Source organism: Capra hircus, chromosome 16 (assembly GCF_001704415.2).
Source record: "Capra hircus breed San Clemente chromosome 16, ASM170441v1, whole genome shotgun sequence".
NCBI classification, from domain to species: domain Eukaryota; kingdom Metazoa; phylum Chordata; class Mammalia; order Artiodactyla; family Bovidae; genus Capra; species Capra hircus.
In genome coordinates, this window is record NC_030823.1 from 17,508,660 (window position 1) to 17,517,214 (window position 8,555).

The window sequence follows — 8,555 nt, forward strand, 5'->3', positions numbered from 1 at the left end:
AGTGACACAATTTGATTTAGGTTTTAAAGAGATCATTCTTCCTTTAAAAAACTAAAAACAGAGTCATCATATGATACAGCAATCCCACTCCTATACATATATCTGGAGAAAACTCTCATTCAAAAAGCTACACGCACGGGAATGATCCTTGCAGTACTATTCGTAAAGGCCAAGACATGGAGACCACCTAAATATCCATCAGTGAATGAGAGGATAAAGAAAATGAGGTACATATATACAATGGAATACTACACAGTCATAAAAGGAATTAAATAATGCTATTTGCTGCAGCATGAGTGGGCCTAGAGATTATCACAGTAAGTTAAGTAAGCCAAAGACAAATATCATATATCGCTTATATGTGCAATCTAAAAAGTGATACAAATGAATTTACTTACAAAACAGAAATGGATTCACAGACATAGAAAACAAACTTTTGATTATCAGAGGAGAAAGGCATGAGGAATAAATTAGGAGTTTGAGATTAGCAGAAAAACTATATATAAAAAAGAAAAACAACAAGGGCCTTCTGCATAGTACAGGAAATTATACTCAACATTTTTATATATGGAAAATAATCTGAAAAAGAAGATGTGTTTATATATATATGCATATCTATATATACACACACACACACATTAACACACATATATATAAATAAATATATACATAAAACTGAGTACTTTGCTGTACACCATAAGCTAAAACAATACTATAAATCAACTATACCTCAATAAAAAATGTGTGGGTGTGTTAGTCACTCAGTCGTGTCTGACTCTTTGTGACCCCATGGACTGTAGCCTGCCAGGCTCTTCTGTCCATGGAATTCTCCAGGCAAGAGTACTAGAGTGGGTTGCCATTTCCTTCTCCAGGGGATCTTCCCCACCCAGGGATTGAACCCAGGTCTCCCACAGTGCAAGCAGATTCTTTACCATCTGAGTCACCAAATAAAGGAAAAAAAAAAAGAGACCACTTTGGCTGCTGTGTGAAAAATTTATGTAGGGCTTGTATTAGTCTTCTCAGGCTGCCATAATAGAAATACCATGCATGCTAGGTCATTTCAGCCATGTCCAGCTCTGTGAGATCCCATGGACTGTAGCCAACCAGGCTCCTCCGTCCATGGGATTTTCCAGGCAAGAGTACTGGAGTGGGGTGCCATTTCCTTCTCCAGGGGAATCTTCCTGATCCAGGGATTGAACCCAGGTCTCCTGCATTGCGGGCAGACGCTTTACTGTCTGAGCCAACAGGGAAATTGTCATACCTAGTGTAAAAATGACTTTACATGCATTATCTCATTTCATCTGCATGACAAAGGTCTTAAAGTGGTAAGGAAACTGAGGCTTAGATAAGTAATTTGCCCAGAGTCACAGTGCTAACAAATGGCATGGTTATGTTTTATTTCTGTGTTATTCTGAGTTCAAACGTCCTTGTCAACTGCATCCACAGTCCTAACGTTTTGGTCCTAGGACCCCTATTTTTTAAAAATAATAAGGATCCCTAAAAGCTTTAGTTTCTGTGCTTTATATATCCCAACATTTGCATATATAAAAATTAAAATTGAGAAAATAGTAAGAAGCATATACTCTACTAGCCAGCAGAGAGAAAACATCATTACATATTTGGAAAACTCCACTGTGCACTTTGAGGAGATGAGACTGAAAAAGACATATAATGTCCTCATATCAATTATCAAAATACTTTTGACCTAGTAGATTTCCTGAAAAAGTTTCTGGGACTCTAAGGGGTTCATGAACTACAATGTGATACCGCTTAACTACATTATACTCTGCTTTAATTGACAGTACCAATTAAAGATTAATCAAAGATTTGTTTGAACTTTTATGCAGTGAAAGAAGGCGTCTTATACTTCTAACTTTTGATAGACACACTCATAATACTTGTGATTAAATATGAAATATCCATGTATACATAAGTCCTATTAGTAAAACTTTTAATTAGGGTTAAAGAGTCAAAAAATTATAACTGGACTGTATTTCAACTGCCTAATTTTATGGTTGAAACTAAAGTCCAAATGGCATAACTTACCTGTATAAGATCTTACAATCCATCAATACTAGATTTGCAATTGAACTTGAGCTTCCCAACTCATACATATACACTCTTTTCAATTAAAATTACAATTATTTGTTTGAAACAAGTTGTCCCAAATTTCTTTGTAATAAGTACTACCACCTGTGAAAGAGAATGGGCTTGTATTTATTGACAGATGTACTTCCTTTATTAATTGATCTTCTTCTGTATTGTATCTGTCTGTTCACTTGTTTGTCCATCTACTACAAAGTGAATGAAATGTTTTGCATCAGGAGTGTTTCCTAACCTTGCTATACTCTAGTTTCTTCATACATGAAAAAGGATTAGTAACAGTACCTATCTTTTTCAGTTTGTAAATTTTAGTGAGTTATATCTTAGAATAGTTTTTAATATGCAGGGTATTTAATAAGTGCTAGATTTTATTATTAGTATCTTAAACATCTAAAAGATGCTTCTATCCATAAGGCAATAAATATTCTGGAAGTTATGAAAGAATAAAAGGTTGATTCTCAAGCAACGGAAAGCTAACAAGTTATTTTTAGTGCATACTACCCTGGCTCAGAAGCAGAGACATTACTTTGCCAACAAAGGTCCGTCTAGTCAAGGCTATGGTTTTTCCAGTGGTCATGTATGGATGTGAGAGTTGGACTGTGAAGAAAGCTGAGTGCTGAAGAATTGAGGCTTTTGAACTGTGGTGTTGGAGAAGACGCTTGAGAGTCCCTTGGACTACAAGGAGATCCAACCAGTCCATTCTAAAGGAGATCAGTCCTGGCTGTTCTTTGGAAGGAATGATGCTAAAGCTGAAAGTCCAGTACTTTGGCCACCTCATGCGAAGAGTTGACTCATTGGAAAAGACTCTGATGCTGGGAGGGGTTGGGGGCAGGGGGAGAAGGGGACGACAGAGGATGAGATGGCTGGATGGCATGATCGACTCGATGGACGTGAGTTTGAGTGAACTCCGGGAGTTGGTGATGGACAGGGAGGCCTGGCCTGATGCAATTCATGGGGTCACAAAGAGTTGGACATGATGGAGTGACTGAACTGAACTGAACTGAACTGAACTGAACCCTGACTCAGATGGAGACTATATGGAGACTGGTATGTTGAAAAAAGTCATAGCATCTTATGAATGTAAGTACATCTTTTAAGTTAAATTTATAAGCAATATCTCTGTAAATGTTTTCTGTGAAGACCTAGTAGGTACTGGAAAAATATGCATTGAAAAACTGAGCAAATTCTGCCTTGTTATTGACTTCAACTATTTGGTCTTTAGAGATTTATTTAAATATAAATGCATGTATAAATTTAAATGGAAATTTATTTACATCTATGTATACATATATGTGGAGAAGGCAACGGCACCCCACTCCAGTACTCTTGCCTGGAAAATCCCATGGATGGAGGAGTCTGGTAGGCTGAAGTCCATGGGGTCACTAAGAGTCGGACACGACTGAGAGACTTCACTTTGACTTTTCACTTTTATGCATTGGAGAAGGAAATGGCAACCCACTCCAGTGTTCTTGCCTGGAGAATCCCAGGGATGGGGGAGGGTGGTGGGCTGCCGTCTATGGGGTCGCACAGAGCCAGACATGACTGAAGCGACTTAGCAGCAGCAGCAGCAACATACATATATGTATGGATCTTTCTTGGTAGCTCAGTGGTAAAGTATTCACCTGCAATTCAGGAAACATATGTTCAATCCCTGGGTCAGGAAGTTCCCCTAGAGAAGGCAATGGCAACCCACTCCAATATTCTTGCCTGGGAAATCCCATGGACAGAGAAGCCTGGAGGGCTACAGTGCACTGGGTCACAAAAGAGTTGGACACAACTCAGTGACTAAACAACAACAATATATATATGTTCATATATATAAACTGGATTATCTAATAATGGGCATGATTTTTTACTTTTACCTACAGGGCATTCAATATGATACAGTTTTTGCTTTCTTATATATCTTGACTTTGGGGACTGAGCTGAAAAAGATATCTTTTTCCAATGAAGAAGAAATAATACTACTAGGTAATATGGAACATTTACAAAGACAGTTCATTAGTAATTCACTCAAAATGATATTTTTCAGAGGGTCTTGGGTATTAGGATGACAGATACTCATTTAGTCCTCGTGGGTCAGGTTATCCTTAGAAATAGGAAAATGTGAACAATTTTATGACACTAAATGTGAAAGTTTCCATAAAGTGGGAAATTCTTAAAAAACAGGAAACATTTAACAACTGCACTCTTAATCAGCTTTAACACAAAATGAAATAAAGTCCTGAATGAGCCTCTTACTCTGAAAAGGCCCAGCTCCAGAGAGTTTAACCAGTGAAGTTTTCTGTTGCTGCTTTTTAACTAAATCTGCAACTGATAACTGATATTATGCACAGGGGAGTGGGGTTCCGGAAAATAGGTGGACTGGCCATATACCAAACTTTCTACATGTCTTAAGAAAATATCGAAATTGAACAAGAACATGATAAGAAAAATGTGTTTTCATAGATCAAAATCACTTGAGATGAAGTCACAATATTAATAAGCAGTATCCAACATCACATTTAAAAAACATATTATGACTCTGTAGGATTTAGCCCTTAGAAAAGTTGATTTACATATGATCATTTTAATAGAATTAATGAAATTCATTACCCATTCATGATAAAACCTCTTAGCCAGGTAAAAATGGAAGAAATTATCCTTAATCTGATAACAATTTACTAAAATCATACAGTAAATTATATTTAAAGTCCTAGAAGTCTTATGATCAATTTAACAATTAGGTAAGAAGGATGCCCTTCATTCATTATTGTACTGATAATTGTAGGCAATCCTATACCAAAAAAAAAAAAAAATTCTCTGACATAAATCATATCAGTGTTACCTTAGGTCAGTTTCCCAAGGCAATAGAAATATAAGCAAAAATAAACAAATGGGACTTAACCAAACTTATAATATTTTGCACAGTAAAGAAAACTATAAACAAAATGAAGACAACCTATGGACTGCAAGAAAATATTTGCAAATTAAGTGCTGATAAAGGCCTAATTTCAAAAAGATACGGATAGTTCATACAATTAAGCAACAAAAATCAAACAACCTAATCGAAAAATGGGCAGACGACCTAAACAGACATTTCTCCAAAGAAGACATGCAGATGGCCAACAGGCACACGAAGAGATGCTCATCATTGTGAATTATTAGAGAAATGCAAATCAAAACTACAATGGGGTACCACCTCACAGGGGTCAGGATAGTATCATTAAAAAATCTACAAATAACAAAATGCTGGAGAGGGTTTGGAGAAAAAGGAACCCTCCTACACTGTTGGTTGGAATGTCAATTGGTACAGCCACTATGGAGACAAGTATGGAGGTTCCTTTAAAAACTAAAAATAAAGCTACCATGTTGCTGCTGCTGCTAAGTCGCTTCAGTCATGTCCAACTCTGTGCGATCCCATAGACGGCATCCCACGAGGCCCCTCTGTTCCTGGGATTCTCCAGGCAAGAACACTGGAGTGGGTTGCCGTTTCCTTCTCCAGTGCATGAAAGTGAAAAGGGAAAATGAAGTTGCTCAGTTGTGCCTGAGTCTTAGTGACCTCATGGACTGCAGCCCACCAGGCTCTCCCATCCATGGGATTCTCCAGGCATGAGTACTGGAGTGGGTTGCCATTGCCTTCTCCGAAAGCTACCATATGATCCAGCAATTCCATTCTTGGGCATATATCCAGGCAAAACCAAAATTCAAAAAAATACATGCATCTCTGATTATAACAGCACTACTTATAGTAGCCAAGACACAGAAGCAACCTAAGTATAAACTGACAGATGAATAGACAAAGATGTGGTATTTATAGACAGTGAAATATTACTCAACCATAAAAAGAATGAAATAATGCCATTTGCAGCAACATGGATGGATCTAGAGATTAGCGTACTTAGTAAAAGAAAAAAATACCATATAATATCACTGATATATGGAATCTAAAATACAACGCAAATGAACTTATCTACAAAATAGAAACAGACTCACAAACACAGAGAACAGACCTGTGGTTGCTGAGGGTGAGGGGGCTAGGATAAGGATGGATTGGGAATTTGGGATTAGCAGATGCAAACTATTAAATTTAGAATGGATAAACAAGAAGGTCCTACTGTGTAGTATAGAAACTATATTCAATATCCTGTGATAAACCATAATGGACAAGAATAGAATGTGTATATATATATATGTATATATATGTGTGTATATATATATGTAGAATAGAATATAATGTGTATATATATATGCATATAACTGAATCACTGCTATACAACAGGAGTGAACACAACATCATGAATCAAGAATACTTCAATAAAATAAATTTTTAAAATATTCATCATGGAATATACCTCCTTTCTTTGAATCCTTGGATTCAAAGGAGTCCAAGACACACTGTTATTTTATGTATCCCTAAGAAAGAAAAAAATGCTTCCAATTGAATGAAGATACAATCCTCTTTTATCACTTAGAATTTTTGTCTTATATATGTGGAAAGATACCTTGAGACTTGCATTTTTTTTTTTTTTTAGTTGAAAGAGGAGAGTGAAAAAGTTGGCCTAAAGCTCAACATTCAGAAAACGAAGATCATGGCATCTGGTCCCATCACTTCATGGCAAATAGACGGAGAAACAGTGGAAACAGTGTCAGACTTTATTTTGGGGGGCTCCAAAATCACTGCAGATGGTGACTGCAGCCATGAAATTAAAAGATGCTTACTCCTTGGAAGGAAAGTTATGAACAACCTAGACAGCATATTGAAAAGCAGAGATATTACTTTTCCAATAAAGGTCCATCTAGTTAAGGCTATGGTTTTTCCAGTGGTCATGTATGGATGTGAGAGTTGGACTCTAAAGAAAGCTGAGCACCGAAGAATTGATGCTTTTGAACCGTGGTGTTGGAGGAGACTCTTGAGAGTCCCTTGGACTGCAAGGAGATCCAACCAGTCTATCCTAAAGGAGATCAGCCCTGGGTGTTCACTGGAAGGACTGATGCTGAGGCTGAAACTCCAATACTTTGGCCACCTCATGCAAAGAGTTGACTCATTAGAAAAGACTCTGATGCTGGGAGGGTTGGGGGCAGGAGGAGAAGGGGATGACAGAGGATGAGATGGTTGGATGGCATCACCAACTCGATGGACGTGAGTTTGAGTGAACTCCGGGAGTTGGTGATGGACAGGGTGGCCTGGCATTCTGCGATTCATGAGGTCTCAAAGAGCTGGACACGACTTAGCAACTGAACTGAACTGATGCTCTTATGTCTTTCTGTGTATACAATAAATAACCTTTCATTTTAATGCCAAATTATAGTATAATCTTTTTCTTTGGTTCATTTTTATTTAACCCAAAATAGCTAATGACAAAAACACTTAAAAAATATCTCCAACACTTGACTATTCAGTCATTTTTGGTCGATGACACTTGATTATTCAGTCCTTACTTGCTTCCATATGTAGTAACACATCTGGCATAAATACCTCACCGAGAGTTTGCAGCAAGCTTTACATCTGTATGTTTAGAGCCTAGTCAGAAAACCACGATCTACTTATTAGTTTTGAATTTAAATACTGTTCTCCCACACAGAAGCTTATTAATCTAATAATCATAAATAAGTTAGCTATTAATTACTTTTCAAGGAAGCGCCCAAATACAGCACACATATACAGCTGCATATATGCTTTTATTCTTTATTAGTCAAAATCTGAATGCTTGTAAGATGTATAGTGGAGGTGCATCATAAACCCATTTAATGTATATTAATTTAATATATGAGGTCAGTGAAAAGGAAATGATAAGCCAAAAGGAAAATAACAATCAATCTGGCAATTATACCACCTATTCAATGAGTGGATGCCCTTGAGTAAACCGAGATGAGTGTTGTCAATCTGGTGTTCCTTCAGCTACTGTCAGTTCACATTTCCCTTTTATAGGGCAAGCATCTTGCAAGGTTAAATATAATTCTAGCATTTAAAAGTACATATTTCTTCTATAAAATAGTCCCTAAACAAACACCAACAACTTTAATTGGTCTTCAACCGAAGATACAGTTATCTCTTCCAACACTGGAGGAAAAACTGGCTGTCGTGGATGGAGATTTCTGATATGGCACCATTCTAAAGGGCTTTCAAGGTCAATCTTGATACCCCAGTCTACCTTATGTGCTGACATTAGAAGTGAACCTTTGCATATGATGCAACTCCACTGTAATGCAAATTAAAATGCCGAGATTTTTTTAAATGCCCTAGTACGGTCAGTATAATTTCATTTCCAGTTTAGTTGCTTCCTCACATTTAGCAGTGTGTTTCTGTAATGCTCTCCTGGTGCCAGCATTTCAGAATATTATCTCTCACTGGCTGAGAAAAATCTCATGATGAAAAGATCAGTGTGTCATAGAATCTGAACAAAAAAAATCTACCAATGCTGATCAGTCTCACAACGATTCAGGGTAAGATTTTCAATTAGCAAATGGTG

General features: G+C 37.1%; 1 protein-coding gene across 1 annotated transcript in view; it reads right to left on the reverse strand.

The window, feature by feature from the left end:
• The window catches only part of USH2A (usherin), a 935,662-nt gene that overhangs the window by 92,486 nt on the left and 834,621 nt on the right, over window positions 1-8,555 (reverse strand). The gene's annotated exons all lie outside the window — the stretch shown is intronic.